Source organism: Arachis ipaensis, chromosome B05 (assembly GCF_000816755.2).
Source record: "Arachis ipaensis cultivar K30076 chromosome B05, Araip1.1, whole genome shotgun sequence".
Classification (NCBI taxonomy): domain Eukaryota; kingdom Viridiplantae; phylum Streptophyta; class Magnoliopsida; order Fabales; family Fabaceae; genus Arachis; species Arachis ipaensis.
Window position 1 is genome coordinate 21,098,265 of NC_029789.2, and position 20,124 is coordinate 21,118,388.

At 34.0% G+C, this 20,124-nt stretch overlaps 1 long non-coding RNA gene across 1 annotated transcript in view; it reads right to left on the reverse strand.

Annotated features, from left to right (window-relative positions):
• Positions 8,487–20,124, reverse strand: part of LOC110271830 — a 17,031-nt gene continuing 5,393 nt past the window's right edge. Inside the window, exons 2-3 of the long non-coding RNA XR_002362615.1 lie at positions 14,342–14,347; positions 8,487–8,605 (exon numbers count right to left, since the gene is read on the reverse strand). This is a non-coding gene — a long non-coding RNA (uncharacterized LOC110271830). The remainder of the gene's footprint in view (positions 8,606–14,341; positions 14,348–20,124) is intronic.

Genomic DNA, 20,124 nt, shown 5'->3' on the forward strand with positions numbered 1-20,124 from the left:
GTACTAGCCAAGATGGATTCCTTGAAATTATAAAAAAAATTAAGAGGGTTAACAAGGATGCTTGGGAGTATTTGAACAAGTAGCCTAGGGACTCTTGGAGTAGGGCTTTCTTCAGTAATGCACCTAAAATAGACAATATCTGCAACAATACTTGTGAAGTCTTCAGCTTTAGGATCAAAGAAGCTAGAGCCAAGTCTATTATTACACTTTTGGAAGAAGTCATGATGTATGCAATGAGGTCCATCGCTAGGAACAAAGTCAAGCTTAGTTCGAACACTGGGATTCTATCACCTATACAACACAGCAGATTAGAAAAGATAAGGAAGGAGTCAAAGAGTTGGGTCCCGATGTGGTCTGGTGACTCAGACTATGAGAAATTCGAGGTTCATGGCTGGCCAACTAACATGGTTGTTGATCTGGGAAAGAGGCTCTGCACATGTGGTTTCTTGCAATTGAGTGGTAATATTCTTTTACTTGTTTATTGTTATCTTTTTGTTATTTTTTATCTGGTATTACTGTTGGCTTATTATTGGAATCTTTGTTGTTGTGTTAATGCTGTTTAAGGATGTCGTGTGTGCATGCTTGTGCTGCAATGGCAAGGGCTGGAAAAAGACCAGATGAATTTTGTCATCAGTAGTTGAAAATGGAAGCGCATAATAACACATATGCCTTCTATATCAATCCAATTCCAGGTCAAGCCCTATGGAAAAAGTCACCTCATAACAGACCACAAGTACCAAAGTTTAGAAAGAAGCAAGGTCCACTTAAGAAAAAAAGAAGAAAAGATGCAGATGAGGAGTGAAGTGGGAGTAAGAAGCAGAGGACCAAGATGAAACAAATTTATAAAAAATGTCACTGTCATTATTGTGGTAAATCAGGACACACCAAGAGAAACTGTGCAAAGAGAGCTGCGGATGAGGAGGCTGCTGCTGCACAACCCCCTGTTGCTAATGGTGGTTAAGCCACCATTGTCCTACAACCCCCCACCGAAATTCAGCTTGAACTTAGTCAACCACCCTTGTCACAAACCGATGACTCTCAACAGGTTCACAAAATTAGATGACATTCATTTTATTATGTGCATGTTCTTATCCATTGTACTAACTATTTAACATGTCATCACTAATAGATTTTGCCTTCTCTTGTGAGGCCACCAAAACTCCCTCCTAAAAAGAAGTCCTCCAAACAAGAAAATGCAACTCCAAGAAGCAGCAATCAAGCAACAACCACCCCACCAGCATCCAGTCAACCCGCAACAAATCATCCGTCTCATCCTATGCAAGGTGCATCACAGGAGACCATTACAAGGCTTGCCAACTTCATAAAGTTTGTGCCTAACCTTGGATTCAGACCACCCAGAAACAAAAAATGAAGACTAGGATTATTATGTTTAGGAGAAGATTATTTTGTTTATCTATTTTGATGAAAATGTATGCTTTCTGAATTTTGAACCTAGTGTTGGGGATTTTAGTGTTCAAAACTTGTGTTCTCAATATGTTGAGAATTTTGATATACTTGGTGAATATTGTCCTGACTCTGTAATGCCTATTTTGAATGTGTTTTCTGCATTATGAATATGGATTATGACTTTCTTGAATTGAGATGTGTCCGATTTTTTTTATATCTTGGTCTCTGATATGTAATTAAGATTAATTCTATTAGATGAATCCATTAGTAGTGCAGGAACAATTATACTCATATAACCTCTTATTTATTCAAATTCCAAAGTATTCTTCACTACCACAAATATGGGCTTTAGCAACGCCAAAATTTGTAACGCCTTAAAACCGTTCTTTTAGATGATTTTAGACAACGGTTTTTTAAAGTGTTGTCGTTAAAGTTCAATTTTACACTACTTTATAGCAACAAAATAAAATCGTTCTCTTTGATTATTTTAAAGAACGATTTTATAACCGTTACAATAATTTGTTTTTAGGCAACTGTTTTTTATTGTTGTTTAAATATTTGTACAAAGGATACGCATAAAAACCGTTGTCAAAATGGTAACACTTTAAAACCGTTCTATTAGATTTTTTACAACGTTGCTGTACAAGTTCAATTTTTCACTATGTTATAGCAACAAAATAAGACCGTTCTCTTTGACTATTTTAAAGAACGGTTTTATAACTATGACATCAATTTTTTTAAATATTTTTTATTAAAAAATAATTTTATTATAAATCAATAAAAAAAATTATGTGTTCTAAAATTAATTTTATAATATTATATTTAAATTCTAAATTATTATTTTATCTCAAATATTTTGTAAAATTATTATATCACTCGTATATATTTTATCCTAACTCTAAGGCTTTGTTTGGATTAGAAAAGAAAATAGAAGGAAAGAAAATAAGAGGAAAGAAAATGAGAGAAAAGAAAATAGAAGGAAAAGTAGAGTTATTTGTGTGTTGTTTGGATGAAGAGAAAATGAATAGAAAGAAAATAGAGAGAAAAGTTTCTTTTGTTTGGATGAGAAGAAAATTGATAAGAAAGAAAATCATAATGGTATAAAATTACAATAATGCCCTTATAATAAAATAAACTATAAATATTTTTATTTATTTATGCTTTATTACATTTTATAAATATTATAAAATATTATAATTTTATAAATTATTTATCTAATACATATATAATGTTTAAATATAAATATTTATTATAATAATGTATTAAAACTATTAAAATTAATTTATATTAATAATTATTAATAATAATAGAATTAGGGGTAGTATTGTAAATACATCAAAAGTAACATTTTCCTTCTAGTTTTTTGCTTCTAATGGATGGAAAATTTTTTTTATGGGACCCACACCAAAATTTTCTTTCCTTCCCATTTTCTTTGGTATCCAAACAAAAGAAAATAAAATTTTCCACTCATTTTCCTTCCATCACTTTTCTTTCCTCTTATTTTCTCTTAAACCATAGTGTAAATTCCCAAATCACAACCAAATTTTCACTTAATATAACAAATTTCCTATTTTCTTACCCTAACTTAAACGTGCACACACAGACGAACGAGGAAAAAGGAGAGAAAGGGTAATGGAGAGGGGGAAAACAAAAAATCAGAGAAGAAAGGAACCAAGGAGGGAGAACGAAATGGAGAGGAGAGGGGAAAAGGAGGCAGCGACGGTGGGTGTCACTGTCATCGTCGCCGTCGCCATCGCAGAGAGGAAAGATGGAGAGAGAACGACGCCGCAAGAACCAGAGGTGCGCGAGAGAGAAGACGATATCGACGAGGGGAAGGAAGAAGGTTCCACCGTGTCCTGCTGCCGCCGCCGTCAGTGGGGCTGATCCGGCGCCGCGTCCTTGCCGCTCTGAGTCACCAGCGCCGCTGCTACTCCTCCAACTTTACCTCTGTTCCATTAAGGTTTGCCCTATTTCTGTCCTGGGTTTTCCACCATTGAAGTTTTCACCATGATCGCCACTCTGTTTCTGCTGCAACTCACCACTTTCCTGGTGAGCTTTACCCTATTTCTGATTTTTCTTTGCTCCCCTAAGTTATCCTGTTGTTGCTGTGAGGGTTATTGTTAGTGTGTTTATGTTAACTGACGCTGTCACCGCCACTGGAGGTAGCTGCCGGAGCTGCCGCTGGTTCTGTTTGAAGGAATAAAGTTGTTGCTTTGTTGGTTGCGGTCAGCAAGTGTTCGCGCTGTAACTCTACCAAATTAGGAGCATACGTATTCTTAATGCCAAACTAGCTTTGGTTTTCAAAACATGGCACAATTAGTTTTATAATTTGATGTTTCTTATATTAGCGTATGTAAGACCCAGAATCTTTGAAAAGTCTTTTTATGATCAAGTCTCAAATCATATAGTTATTTATAGCCTTAATTTCAGAGATTATTTTATTAAGGACAATTAAGGCAAGTTTGATTTATTGAACTTGAGATAAGTTATGATTATTATCCAATTTTATAACTATTAGATTATTTTCTATATTTAAAGTATAAGGTTGATAGTTATGAAAATAATAAGGATTTTATATGATTTGGATTAGATAATTGCGACATCGAGGTAGGGGGTTTAACTTAAACAATTTTAATTTAAGAATGCCTACAAGATTTATTGAATAACTACAATAGATTTAATAGCTGTGAGTAATTGATTGATTATGTGAATGTTGAATTGTGGCTAAAATTGTGATTAGAATGGTTGAGATTGTGATTTGGAATTGTTGATTTAGTGTTTGATTGATTATGTGGATTGTGAATTGTTTTACAAATAATTGTTGTAAATGCTGAATTTGATGGATTGTATTGGTTGATTACTGTTGAGCTGGTTAGTAAATATATTGTAATGGTGGTAGAATTGATTCGTGATTGCTTTGAGATTTGATTTTGAGAGGTACTAAAGGGGTTGAATTTTGAAACACTAAACTACTTGTTGAAAATCTAAGTTTTGAAATGAAACGGCAACTTCGAAAGTGAACCAGCAACTTAATAGAGATTGGAATGATATGAGATTAAGAGCTAAGCAAACTACAACAAGTATAGTTATTAATATTCAATTTTGAAGGTTTCGTATTAACTGGAGACTTAGTTATGACTTTTTAAAGTTGAATTATAAAATTTGATTTTCTGCTTTACTTTTAAATGAGGTCAGAAACTTTGAAAAGCTATAACTAATTTCGTGGTGATTGAAATTGCTTGAGAACAAGTCTGGATTAAACTTGGGAATATATGGAGCTGGACTGAAAAATTTGAGGTCTTTTCGTTAAATATACAATTTATGACAAATTTTTAAAGTCAAGTTGTTAAATCTGTCCTGCTGCAGAAAAATTAGAATAGGGCAGCAACTTGGTTGTCTTGCTGCGACTCTTACGAGTTGAGTTATGGAGAAAAACCAATTTTGTTTTAAAATTTAATCAACTTGATTTATTTCTCTTAAACTTCAGGAGTTAAGGATTGGGAGTTGTGAATTTTTGAAAATTGGTGGTCAAAGCTAGAAAGAATCAGTTTTCAGCAAGTTATGCATCAACTTCCAATGCTTGTAACTCTTAGAATTGAATAGCAATTGGGTTGCAACTAAGACACACTTGTTGCTAGATAAGTTAGGAGTCTCCAAACCAAAATTTAGCTTAATTGAACTTTTGTAGTAAAAGTTGTGCAGTTGAAAGATACTAAGCTTTCTAATTTTTAAAACAGGCTTTGACTTATTTCTACCTAACTTCCAAGCTATGTAACTTTTTCATTAAAAATGGTATTGACTTTTTAATATGGTTGACTATTACAAAATTTGTATTGATTTTCTAATAGCTTGTTTGAAAAGTTTCCATTGAGAAAATATTAACATTCACTAATCACTAATATTGATAATTTAGACATGAAATTGTTAGTTAGACGAAAACTTTTAAAATAACGATTGCTGGGTTTAAATATGTGAGGTTTGCATGAATTTTGCAATCTAGCTAACTAGTTTCGGTAACTGGTAAGTATGGTTAGTATTAGGTATTGTTGTTGCATAGCATAGTCAAAGTTATCCATTCACTCTCATGTTGTGAGATCTTTTAGAAGGACCTTTCTTTTATTATTCTCCTTAAACAAATGCGGCTTTGGAATTGGTATAAGTATGCATAATATATAGTTCAACTTGAAAGTTAATTATATTTTTATAAATAACATATATCTAGTAGTTGCAAAGCTTCATCATGTTGTTAGAAAGTTAGCACAATTTTTAGTTGCTTTGGTGGAATAAAACTAAGGAATATCAAATCTGAATACTAACTAGCTTGATTTAATGGTAGGGAGATGATTATGAAGTTTAAAGAATTTAGCTTTGAAGGCTATAAAATTTTACTTTATGCTATTGTTCTTATCTAATGGCATGTACTGATAAATTGTATAACTTTATGGAGCTACTAAGAAAACCTTCCCTAATGGCATTGGCATTGGTACAACCGAATTAGGAGCATACGTATTCTTAATGCCAAACTATATTTGGTTTTCAAAATATGGCACAATTAGTTTTCTAATTTGATGTTTTCTTATATTAGTGTACTTCTTCCCTTTTGGTTTTCAAAACATGGCACAAATAGCTACCAAGGAAACCTTCCATTTTTTTTGTTGTTGTTGTAGTTTGTCTTTTTAAAATAAGAGTATTGCAATCAAATAGTGACAAAATTAATTCACAAAATTAGAAGATTGAAAGCAGGAAGTGTTTGCATATATCTTTTAATTTATATGATATTTATACATATAAAATGAATAATAAGATAAGGACTTATATTTCTATCTTTAGATCCTTTAATTTGTATGATATTTATACATATAAAATAAATAATAAGATAAGGATTTATATTTCTATCTTTAGATCCACTCCTTTCGGTACAGTTTAATTTATATATCTATAGAAATTGGAAAGTGCAAACTAAAAATGTTGTTTGTGATTTTTCTCCTTTTCCAATTAATTATACTTTTTTTCACTCTTATCTTAATCTTTTTATCTTTATTAGATACTTCTTTGCATACTTTGTTAGATACGAATTGTTAGTTTCATGATTGCTTGAGATGTTTCTTTTGATTATTAGTGGTTGACTTCTAGGATTTCTTTAGAATTAATAAGTTCTTGATAAGAAAAATCACTTATTGTTAATCTAAACATTATTAGTATTAGAAATATGTAGTTTTATATTTGATTTACTATTTTTTGTTTTGTTTACAGGAAAACCATGTTGAAGGAGAAAACAAACTTAATTAAGGTCACAAATTTTGAAGAGTAAATGTTAGAGAGTAAAAGTCATGTACTTGTGGACAAGATGATGATAAACTTGTTACTTAGCCATTTCAATTCTCTTTTGTTATTGTATTTTTTGCAAAATTAGATGATATAGTTCAAGGTTGTTTAGATTAGTATTATGGTATTTTGAAAAATGATGATGATATAATTAGAAGTAGTTATGACTTAGACTAGTATTATGGTATTTTGCAATGATGATATAATGTGATTGTAGATTTTACATAATACTTTATAAATCAAATTTGATGGTATATATTCAATTAGTTTTCTTTAGTAATTTGATTCAAATAGTTAAGGTTATTTATTGACAATAAATTAAAAAAATAATTGGAACTAATTTCAATGCAATATGAAAAAATTATTGTAAATAAAGAATTATATAATTATGAAAAACCGTTGTCAAAAGTTACAAAGGGCAATGGTGTTAAAACCGTTGCCAACGAAAACTATAAAATGGCAATGGTATTTAAACTGTTGCAAAAAAACATCGAAGGCAACGCTTTTAAACCGTTGGCTTTGTAAATAACAAAATTACAACAGCTTAAAACCGTTGCCTATCTAGTTATGATTTTAAACCTTTTCGTCATGGAAGAGAACGGTTCTAAACCGTTGTCTATCTAGTAACGATGCTAAACCGTTGTTTAAAAATGGTTGTCAAAACCGTTGCCTATGCCAGTCACTATGGCAACGATTTTTTTGGTTGTCATTGCCTTAGGTAAAAAACCGTTGCCTATGAGTATTGGCAACGGCCGCATATACCACAGGTCAAAAACCGTTGCAAAACCATTGCCTAAGGTTTTAGAAACGGTTTTTTTATCTATGGCAACAGTTTTCGACCGTTGCGAAAACCCTTATTTGTTGTAGTGCTTGCACAGTCATGTCAAACAGTTTAATCTGCATTTCTTTCAACCAAAAGGACAAGTACAAGTACATGAACAGAACAACATATGCATATCGCATGTAACTTATTTTTTCCCTAAATACAATTGACTTTGTTGCCTGTCCAACTTTAAGACAAGCACAACAACTGTAATTAGCAGCAGCAGCATACATGCAAACAGCAAAATCCCCCCCCCCATTTTTAGAACTCTAGCTTCAGAATCTAGTCTTCCAAGTTTTCAAGCAATCTTCATCTTCCATTCTTCATTGTCATTTGAAGTGCTTGTTCTACCATCACATGTTATCGCATCTTCTTCCAAAATTTTATCCACCTACAGAAACAACCGACACCACCTCTTACCTGCAGTCTGCACCCATGCAAGTGAATCAACCAAGTTTACATCCAGAATTACAGCAAACAACAGCATGAAACACTTACATTGTAGTTTGGGCAACCCACGAACGGTCTCCCTGGATTAGAATCCGTCGCTGACCATCGTAACACTGGTCTCGATCCGCACCCACACCATTCTATCAAACGCAAATCTCTGTTTCTATTCATTATCCTCATGATGCTTCCAAATGATCGTGGCTTGTTGGAGCTCCCAGCTGCATTGCTCACGCTAGCCATAACCGTGTGGTTTCTGAAGATGGAGAATACACTATAGGAGAAGCAATAGAAGAGAGTCATCTCTGGTGCGATGGAAAAGAGAGGAGAAGAGACTCAGTTAGGGATTAGGGTTTTTAACCTCAATTTATGGACCAAATTGAATCAAAACCATTTATGTCGCCATGTCAGCTAGCCGTTGTGCTGCCAGCGTGTCACCAACGAGTCCAACTCACCTTTCCGGTTGTGCCAGCTAGACGAAATTGGCCGGAAGGACGAGTCTGAGTCCCAGAGTGCAACTTCAGGGATAAATATGAGTAATTTTTAACTTCAGGGATCACTATGAGACTCGAGGGTAACTTCAGGGACTACTTTGAGGCTTACCTCCATTGTTGCCCATCAAAACCTGCATTATTTCGACGTCCTCTCCGCTACTCACAGCCATGACTCGTACTCCCTCCTCCAGCTTAGCTCCTCTGACTTCATCGGTGACCTCTGCTTTCCTTGGCAGCAGTTCAAAAAGCTCGTGCTCCTCTTAGACACCAATACTTCACACTGCTGTTTCATTACATTGTATGAAAATCCCAACTTTCAAAGACCCACAATTTCTTTTAACCTTCCTACATTCCACACTCCTTCAAATGAACCACCACGACTGCCAAACCCACCGCCAGAAAATATTGCCACATCAACATCGCCTAAGAAGATGAAGAAGAAGAAGAATGTGACACAAATAGCAATAAGAAGAAGAACAGGAATAACAAGACGATGAAGAAACTTAATGGCGGTATCCTTATTTTGTTCTTACTCCTCGACGTGCAAGAACACTACAACTCCACCTCCATGCTCCGCCACCATTCCAACCACGACAACCACTAATCCGACATCGAAGAAGAATCCCACGAAGAAGGAGAAAAAAGTCACGTGCCACACCAGCAGTGAATTTCGACGATGTCGCAGCTCCACCGCAGCAACATCGGCTGTAGGTGAAGGACCAATCGGGAGCGTGGTGGGACAAATGCAACAAGCATGAATTCCCCGAAGAAGAGTTCAAAAAAGCATTCAGAATGGGAATAGCAACGTTCAATTTGATTTGCGACGACCTCAATTTGGTGATTGCGAAGGAAGACATCACCTTGAGGAACGCGATTCCGGTACAGCAGCATGTGGTAGTTTGCCTGTGGGGACTGGCCATCACTGATTATGTGCAATTAAACTTGTTAATAAAGTGGGAAGTAAACTTGTTTTATGATTATGTGCAAATAGCAAAATAAATTTGGAGACTGTAGAAAAGGTAAGAGAAAAAGGATAACAGAAGAGAAGGAGGGACTGCACAAAGTGATCTTTAAATTTGGAGATTAGAGTTTTTAAATTTTATTACCACAAAAAAGTTTGCTAATCCATATCAACTAGCTGTTACCTGGTTAGTGTGTCAGAGATGAGTCCACATCAACTTTCTGGTGGTGCCTATTTGATGGAAAATGCTTGATGAACGACTCTGGATTTCGAAATGCAACTTTAGGGATGAATATATTATAAATTTTAAGGACTACTTTAAACTTCGAATGTAACTTCAAAAACCACTTTGAAACTTAACTCAATATATCCATATAAGGTTTTTTTTTTATATTTGCGAGAAACTAATTTTACTATTTTATATGCTGGATTTGTTTTGTATGTTTTTGTATTTATATTCTTGGCAGTATTTATTTATTAGTAATTATAACATAATTAATAACCTGGTAAACTCATATACTAAGGTTTTTTTTATTTACCTTTTATCAGTTAACACCCAATTTTTGGTGAAAATTGACAAGATCCCAATAATATACTATAATTATTTCCTAGGGCTAAAAAAATATTTTTTTTGCCAATTTGAATAAAGGACTTAAAGAATGAGGAACATCTTAATTATTATTGAGCTAAATTGCTTTTTGTTATATATTACGTTTTTCTTTTAAATATATTATATAATCATATAATATACTTTCAATTTAATATATATAATTTTAAATGTTTTATATATAATATAAACCATTCAATTAAATATTATTTTTATATCTATTTTTCAATAAATAGACAAAAGTATACATGAAAAAGTTTGAGGGACTAAATTCCTAAAATGGTCTCCCAAATTGGACCCTACATCAATTTCACCCCTAAATTTTTAATTGCATCATTTTGATCCTCGAGATTAAACTTTGAGCTCCATAAAAGTTCTCAAACTCATTTCCGGCCTGAGTCAGCAAATTGGAGTGTTGATCTAGTAAATTGCTGTCACAGTGGCATTAATAATGGTTATATGACGTGGATATATGGTGACCATGCTCTAATGAAGTCCCTACCCCTATTTATAGATCCTAAACCCAATAAAAAACCCATCATCATCATCATCATCATCATCATCATCTTCTTCTTCTTCTTCTTCTTCTTCTTCTTCTTCTTCTTCTTCTTCTTCTTCTTCTTCTTCTTCTTCTTCTTCAACCGAGAACTGGACAAACTGGACATCTTCTTCTTCTTCTTCTTCTTCTTCTTCTTCTTCTTCTTCTTCTTCTTCTTCTTCTTCTTCTTCTTCTTCTTCTTCTTCTTCTTCTTCTTCAACCGAGAACTGGACAAGAACATCAGTGTAAACCAAGTCTGGAAAGGTGTCGGTATGGTGTGGATGTGGATGTCACCTCGTCCTTAGATGGTTAAGGACTAAAACACATCCTAACAAGCCATTTTTTTGGTATCCTAATTATAATGTAAGTGGTTTAAGCTCATGTATATATGGTTGTTGTGTCTGTGTTCCAAATTGGTAATTGTTTCTGGATTATTGCATACCAATGGAAAGAGATGGTGCGGATTATTTGTTTGGGAAGATTCTGGACAAAAAGATGTGGTTTGGAAAGCTGATAATGACCAATTGAAATGAACTTGGCTTGGAGGCTAGGAAAACTGGAAGTAGTTTTGAGAACTCAGAAAGTATTAATCCAAGCCATGTGTTTAGTATTGTTGTTAGTTTTTATTTTTGTGTTAATGTTGTTGTTTAAGATTTGAGCATGACATGAATTATACAAATGTATTTCTAATTATAACTATCATGAATGAAAAAATTTGGGCATAATTATGTTCTAGCATTTGATTTGAATGTTTACAAAATAAAAATTGAAGATAGAACAACTATATGGTCAATAATTAAGGTACAGTCATATATATAATTTATCAAAAATACCTTAGTATGCATATGTTTAAGGTCTTAAGTGTTTTTAGATTACCAAATTGACAAAGCAAGCATAATAACAATAAGCAAACATCAAAAGTGGATCATCACCCTTGTCTATGACCATTACTATAATATTTCTCCAAAATAAAACAGACTCAAATTTAGTAATTATTAGCTAACATCATCCCTTATATATTTATAAAAAACATCATTTTTTTCTTGGTGGCTTGAATCTCGAAGTTGGTACAAACTTCAGGAAGTTTGCCCATCTTAAAGTTGTAGTTGAACTGGCTCCCTGCATTGGATCCAAGTTTGTAGAAGTTGTTGGAAGAGATAATCTTCCAGTTGCCAGCTTTGTAGGTCTTGTTGGAGGCATCTAATTTGATTCAAGTAACTGCAGCATTGTAAGGCCATAAATAAATAAATAAATAATGATACACATGAGCACTATAAGCAAAAATTAAATAAATAAATTATGACAACATGAATGTTAAATAAAGTAATCAAGATAATTAGAGAAGATGTAGTTCCACCTTTTGAGTGTCTTCAGGTTAAGAGTATGTTGGCTGAGAGAGATCAATCTCAGCAGGTTGGACTTTAATTTCAACCAAGCTAGCACTTACATGGGCTTGCGGATCTTTGACAATAGAAGTGGAATCAGCACCATCATTTTGTAGGTTAGCATCTTCAAAATTAGTAGAAGGATGATCATTAGTGGCATTAGTAGAACTTGGTTCAACACCCTTTAGCACCCTTAACATCTTGTGCTGCCTTTGCTGTAGCAGCAGCCGCATCTATAGATCTCTTCTTCTCACATCCTCTCTTTGCATGACCTTTTGTAGATAGTATTTTCAAGTAAATGGTCTTAATTGTCTTTTCAATGTAGTGCTTGTCTTAGACTTCTTGTTAGAACCACTGTCTTTATCCGCATCCTTCCTCCTTTTTGTTTGAAGCTTTCCTACCTTTCTTTTTACCATGGGTGCCAATGGCGTGTTATATTTAGAATATTACCATAAAGGTTAGCCAGGGATAGGGTTTATACAGTGGCTGTAGGTGATCTTGTAAAACTTCATAGTTAATCATTTATGGCGAAAGTCTTTTGGGTACTTATTCACTCTAGCAAGGACATCACAAGTGTGTACATAAGGAATACTTGAATTTAATGCAACACTTTATCAACTAAATAATAATAAACAGCATTGACAAATATATAATTTAATGTTGCTGAGCATATTGTACAAATGATTTTGAAAACAAAGAAAACGATAAATAAAAGAAAATAATACAAACACACTCAAAATCAACATTAATTAATAAACAAATCAAGTGCATTTTAAATAAATTATGACCTGTTAACATCTAAAATTGACAAGTGTAGAGTCTTTTTCCCAAATTAACATGGTTTGTAGGATGACCATGTACCTCAAATTTCTCATAACCATTATCACCAGCCTAAATTAGATGTCAGTTCTTAGACTCCTTTCTAATCTTCTCAAGTTTACTTTTGATAACTGGTGGTAGTATTCCCACATAATTTTTCAGCTTCACTTTATTCTTAGCCATTGTGCGCATTACAAACATTCTGACTTTCTTGAGCAGTATAATGATTGGCTTTCCTCATACTTCCTTTATCTTTGAGTTAAATACTTCGCAGGCGTTGTTGCAAATAGAGTCCAACTTCGGCTTGTGACTGAACTTTGACCTTGTCCATGAATCCCCCCACCATTTGTCCAAATATGCCCATGCATCCTCGTTAAGCCTATTAATCTTATCCATTAACTCCTTGAACTCCTGGTACGTAGTGGCCTATGCACACTCCCACAACAATTCCCTTAGCTCCAAGTCTTTCCAATGTTTGTTGAAATTACGCCACAAATACCACACACAGAAATGGTGATGTACATTAGACATCAACTCCCTCATGGCTGGAATCAAACCCTGCAACAGATACATAACAACATAGCCATATTGAGTCAAAACATAAAAATACACATAATGACCCCTATAATTTGATCTCGTGCACCATAATAGACCCTAAATTTTTAAAAGATTGCACCATTACCATCCCTGACTTTCACAATGATTCACCATAATAGACTCTAACATTTACATCATACAAACAAAATAGTCCCATTCCAATTTCACATAATTAGTTCAGAGTCAACCCAAATAAAAGTCACCAAACTCATATTCCAATAAGAACAGAAAATAAACGTTTCCTTATGGACGCCTGCTTATGCTATTATGCATACCTCCTGATTTCAAGAATCAATAATCAATCTATCATCATCATTAACTCAATCACAATCAGTAATCAATAACCAATGTTACACACACATACAAAAACGATAATCATAAAATCAAATCAGGAGACAAAGTAATAGAACTTTAACATACAAGTATTCATCATTCATTAGCAATAGATACTGTAGTGGTGGACTCCAAATACTCCAGCTTGGTATACTCTTTCTTATGCATATTTTTTAACTCATATACCACTAACAACAAAAAGTAGATCAACAACAAAAAATCAAACATACCTTTTGCATATCAGAAATAAAGCACCACCCGTGGGTCTTGTAGTTTTCAAGGTTCTAATGCAGCAATTTTAGGAACCACTTCCAATTATCTTTGTTTTCGATGTTCACAATCGCCCATCTAATCACGTAGATGTGGTGATTAGTATCTTCTTCAACATTTGATAGTATTTGGCCTCCAAATACGGTCTTCAAGAAAGCACCATCAAGACCAATTAGTGGACGTCATCCAACTTTAAAACCATTCTTGCAACCAGATAAGCACACATGCCTTCTTCTTCTTCTTCTTCTTCTTCTTCTTCAACCGAGAACTGGACAAGAACATCAGTGTAAACCAAGTCTGGAAAGGTGTCGGTATGGTGTGGATGTGGATGTCACCTCGTCCTTAGATGGTTAAGGACTAAAACACATCCTAACAAGCCATTTTTTTGGTATCCTAATTATAATGTAAGTGGTTTAAGCTCATGTATATATGGTTGTTGTGTCTGTGTTCCAAATTGGTAATTGTTTCTGGATTATTGCATACCAATGGAAAGAGATGGTGCGGATTATTTGTTTGGGAAGATTCTGGACAAAAAGATGTGGTTTGGAAAGCTGATAATGACCAATTGAAATGAACTTGGCTTGGAGGCTAGGAAAACTGGAAGTAGTTTTGAGAACTCAGAAAGTATTAATCCAAGCCATGTGTTTAGTATTGTTGTTAGTTTTTATTTTTGTGTTAATGTTGTTGTTTAAGATTTGAGCATGACATGAATTATACAAATGTATTTCTAATTATAACTATCATGAATGAAAAAATTTGGGCATAATTATGTTCTAGCATTTGATTTGAATGTTTACAAAATAAAAATTGAAGATAGAACAACTATATGGTCAATAATTAAGGTACAGTCATATATATAATTTATCAAAAATACCTTAGTATGCATATGTTTAAGGTCTTAAGTGTTTTTAGATTACCAAATTGACAAAGCAAGCATAATAACAATAAGCAAACATCAAAAGTGGATCATCACCCTTGTCTATGACCATTACTATAATATTTCTCCAAAATAAAACAGACTCAAATTTAGTAATTATTAGCTAACATCATCCCTTATATATTTATAAAAAACATCATTTTTTTCTTGGTGGCTTGAATCTCGAAGTTGGTACAAACTTCAGGAAGTTTGCCCATCTTAAAGTTGTAGTTGAACTGGCTCCCTGCATTGGATCCAAGTTTGTAGAAGTTGTTGGAAGAGATAATCTTCCAGTTGCCAGCTTTGTAGGTCTTGTTGGAGGCATCTAATTTGATTCAAGTAACTGCAGCATTGTAAGGCCATAAATAAATAAATAAATAATGATACACATGAGCACTATAAGCAAAAATTAAATAAATAAATTATGACAACATGAATGTTAAATAAAGTAATCAAGATAATTAGAGAAGATGTAGTTCCACCTTTTGAGTGTCTTCAGGTTAAGAGTATGTTGGCTGAGAGAGATCAATCTCAGCAGGTTGGACTTTAATTTCAACCAAGCTAGCACTTACATGGGCTTGCGGATCTTTGACAATAGAAGTGGAATCAGCACCATCATTTTGTAGGTTAGCATCTTCAAAATTAGTAGAAGGATGATCATTAGTGGCATTAGTAGAACTTGGTTCAACACCCTTTAGCACCCTTAACATCTTGTGCTGCCTTTGCTGTAGCAGCAGCCGCATCTATAGATCTCTTCTTCTCACATCCTCTCTTTGCATGACCTTTTGTAGATAGTATTTTCAAGTAAATGGTCTTAATTGTCTTTTCAATGTAGTGCTTGTCTTAGACTTCTTGTTAGAACCACTGTCTTTATCCGCATCCTTCCTCCTTTTTGTTTGAAGCTTTCCTACCTTTCTTTTTACCATGGGTGCCAATGGCGTGTTATATTTAGAATATTACCATAAAGGTTAGCCAGGGATAGGGTTTATACAGTGGCTGTAGGTGATCTTGTAAAACTTCATAGTTAATCATTTATGGCGAAAGTCTTTTGGGTACTTATTCACTCTAGCAAGGACATCACAAGTGTGTACATAAGGAATACTTGAATTTAATGCAACACTTTATCAACTAAATAATAATAAACAGCATTGACAAATATATAATTTAATGTTGCTGAGCATATTGTACAAATGATTTTGAAAACAAAGAAAACGATAAATAAAAGAAAATAATACAAACACACTCAAAATCAACATTAATTAATAAACAAATCAAGTGCATTTTAAATAAATTATGACCTGTTAACATCTAAAATTGACAAGTGTAGAGTCTTTTTCCCAAATTAACATGGTTTGTAGGATGACCATGTACCTCAAATTTCTCATAACCATTATCACCAGCCTAAATTAGATGTCAGTTCTTAGACTCCTTTCTAATCTTCTCAAGTTTACTTTTGATAACTGGTGGTAGTATTCCCACATAATTTTTCAGCTTCACTTTATTCTTAGCCATTGTGCGCATTACAAACATTCTGACTTTCTTGAGCAGTATAATGATTGGCTTTCCTCATACTTCCTTTATCTTTGAGTTAAATACTTCGCAGGCGTTGTTGCAAATAGAGTCCAACTTCGGCTTGTGACTGAACTTTGACCTTGTCCATGAATCCCCCCACCATTTGTCCAAATATGCCCATGCATCCTCGTTAAGCCTATTAATCTTATCCATTAACTCCTTGAACTCCTGGTACGTAGTGGCCTATGCACACTCCCACAACAATTCCCTTAGCTCCAAGTCTTTCCAATGTTTGTTGAAATTACGCCACAAATACCACACACAGAAATGGTGATGTACATTAGACATCAACTCCCTCATGGCTGGAATCAAACCCTGCAACAGATACATAACAACATAGCCATATTGAGTCAAAACATAAAAATACACATAATGACCCCTATAATTTGATCTCGTGCACCATAATAGACCCTAAATTTTTAAAAGATTGCACCATTACCATCCCTGACTTTCACAATGATTCACCATAATAGACTCTAACATTTACATCATACAAACAAAATAGTCCCATTCCAATTTCACATAATTAGTTCAGAGTCAACCCAAATAAAAGTCACCAAACTCATATTCCAATAAGAACAGAAAATAAACGTTTCCTTATGGACGCCTGCTTATGCTATTATGCATACCTCCTGATTTCAAGAATCAATAATCAATCTATCATCATCATTAACTCAATCACAATCAGTAATCAATAACCAATGTTACACACACATACAAAAACGATAATCATAAAATCAAATCAGGAGACAAAGTAATAGAACTTTAACATACAAGTATTCATCATTCATTAGCAATAGATACTGTAGTGGTGGACTCCAAATACTCCAGCTTGGTATACTCTTTCTTATGCATATTTTTTAACTCATATACCACTAACAACAAAAAGTAGATCAACAACAAAAAATCAAACATACCTTTTGCATATCAGAAATAAAGCACCACCCGTGGGTCTTGTAGTTTTCAAGGTTCTAATGCAGCAATTTTAGGAACCACTTCCAATTATCTTTGTTTTCGATGTTCACAATCGCCCATCTAATCACGTAGATGTGGTGATTAGTATCTTCTTCAACATTTGATAGTATTTGGCCTCCAAATACGGTCTTCAAGAAAGCACCATCAAGACCAATTAGTGGACGTCATCCAACTTTAAAACCATTCTTGCAACCAGATAAGCACACATGCATCCTCTCGAAGATTGGGTCCCTATATGGCTATGGAGTTGTGCCAATTTGAACAATTGATCCTGGATTGGTCTTGAGTAAAGTAAGGCCATAGTCTCTGAACATAGCATACTGTGCCTTCTCATCCCCATATACCACATTTCAAGCATCACTAATTTGCATTCTTTCACCTTACATATTGTCTTTATGCTTTTCCTATCGTTTTTGTTAAACCTGGTACGCCTTCTCTCTTGGATGGTATATTCCCTCACAACCTCTTTGAAGTCCCATTTGGTATTGAACTTCATTCCCACTTCTAAGTTAAATTTACCAAACCTTGCCCCTTTCCTAAATACTAAAAAAACTTCATCAGAATCGCCGTCTTCATCCAGCTCATCTTTAGAGTTTGGTGGGGTTTTCATCTTCAATGAAAGTCATAAATTTGTACCATCAGAATTAGCCCCCGGATCATAAGCATCATAGTCTTCAACCCTTGCATCCCCCACAAACCCAAGATTAATTTCTTGATCTGAAACATCTTTCACAAATGCATCATCATCAACTATTATCTTCTCCTTATCCTTATTAGATGCACCTATAGGACCACTCTTCAATTTCACAGCCTTCCTTCTTGAGGAAGAAACATTAACCAAATCAACCAAATTAGAGGATCTGTCATCCTCTACTGGCTTATAAACTTCATATTCAGCACTCTCATAGCTATCAGAAGAGTCTTCATCAGAAGATAGAACAATTTTAAGAATCTTTACTAACTTGCCCTTTACAACAGATCTTGTGCAATGCCTCATGGTGGTAGACCTCAGACAATATTTCTTGGATAGATTGGTATGAATTGTGTTGATTTATGCGTAGGTTTCGGGAGTGTCTCAAGCTTAGGCCTAGGTTTGGCTTTGGTGGGTTCTTGTTTCTTAGGAACAGAAGGTATGCTCTTGGACTTAAGGTTGGGCTCCACAATTAGTTTCGGATCAACAACTGGAGGGGACATGTTAAGAGTAGATGGGTAGAAGTGTTTGGAATGACCCTGGCTTCCTTACCAATATCTCCTACTTGATCGTCAAGATATACCACATTTTCTTTCTCTTCTAGAATCTCATGTGTTGACACTTCATGTTCAATGAACACATCCACAAGACAATTATTTTTCTTAGCAAAGAAACGCATCTCCATTAATTCCCTATCATTGTTTAATCTCCTCAGTCCAACCTCGCTAGACGCCTACCTGGAACAAGCCACCAACATTCCTTCTTCTTGTTGTACCCAAGTTCTTTATGGTAATTTCTAATATAGAAAATATCTAATGTATCTTTGTTAATATCACCCAAATAACTTTTTTTATCAGGCGAATAGAACATCTTTTCTTTTTTATTTTTTTCAAAGTTACTCTTATGATGGAACATGATGTTAAGTAGATTTTTCATCTACATCAAAAACAAAGATTGTAAAACTTAACTCAATAATCATGGTCAAAATATGAAAATCAACTATTTGCATTTCATGTCTGGTACAAAAAATTTGTCCCTGTTCCTTTAAGAAAAAACAAAGCATTTTTAAAATCCATACCGTAACATAACAATATATGAAATCCTAAACTTTTATCAATGATAAAACACCCCACCACAAACAAACAAAAAGCCAACTAAATCCTTGAATTAAGCTATGATTGCAAAAAAAAAAATAATAATGGCATTGTGTACTCACATCAATAACAACAATAATGGTGCTTCTTCTTGTTCAGATGGACTTAGTGAACTCCACGGCGACACTAGTAGTTCCACGAAATTGTCGAACTTGCAAACTGTAAACCACCACACTAAGCCTTCACCATTGTCAGAGGAAGAGGGAGACTAAGCGTTTAGTGTTGGAGAAAAGAAGGAGAAGACTGTGAATGATCAAAACACACAAGCCTCCAACGTTTTGTTTTTCTCATTCACGTAAAATGGTGACATTTTACTCTCAATAGGCACCAATACCCTAAACGACGCTGTATGGCACATCCACCATGCTAGTGATGACTTGCTAGATCAGCACTTTGATTTGCTAATTCGGGCCAAAAATGGACTTGAGGACTTTTGTGGAGCCTAGAGTTCAATCTCAAGGACTAAAGCAATTGAAAACTTAGGGATGAAATTAGTGCAGGAGCCAATTTGAGGTACTATTTTGAAAATTTAGTCGAGTTTGAGGTGAACAAAAGTATACACAAAAGATTATAAATATCAAAGTACACCCGAAAGATTATTTTTGATGGACAAAAATATCGTGTCGTTTGTGAATTTGTAAAATATAGGGTGTACTTTTATATTTTACGAATTTTGGTGTGCACTTTTATTCATGCCAAACTCTTTCATATGTACTTTTATCTATTTACTCTTTATTTTCTTTTTATTTTATATTCACTATTTTTTAAATTAATTATTTTTAATTGTAAAAAATTATTAACAGAAACACA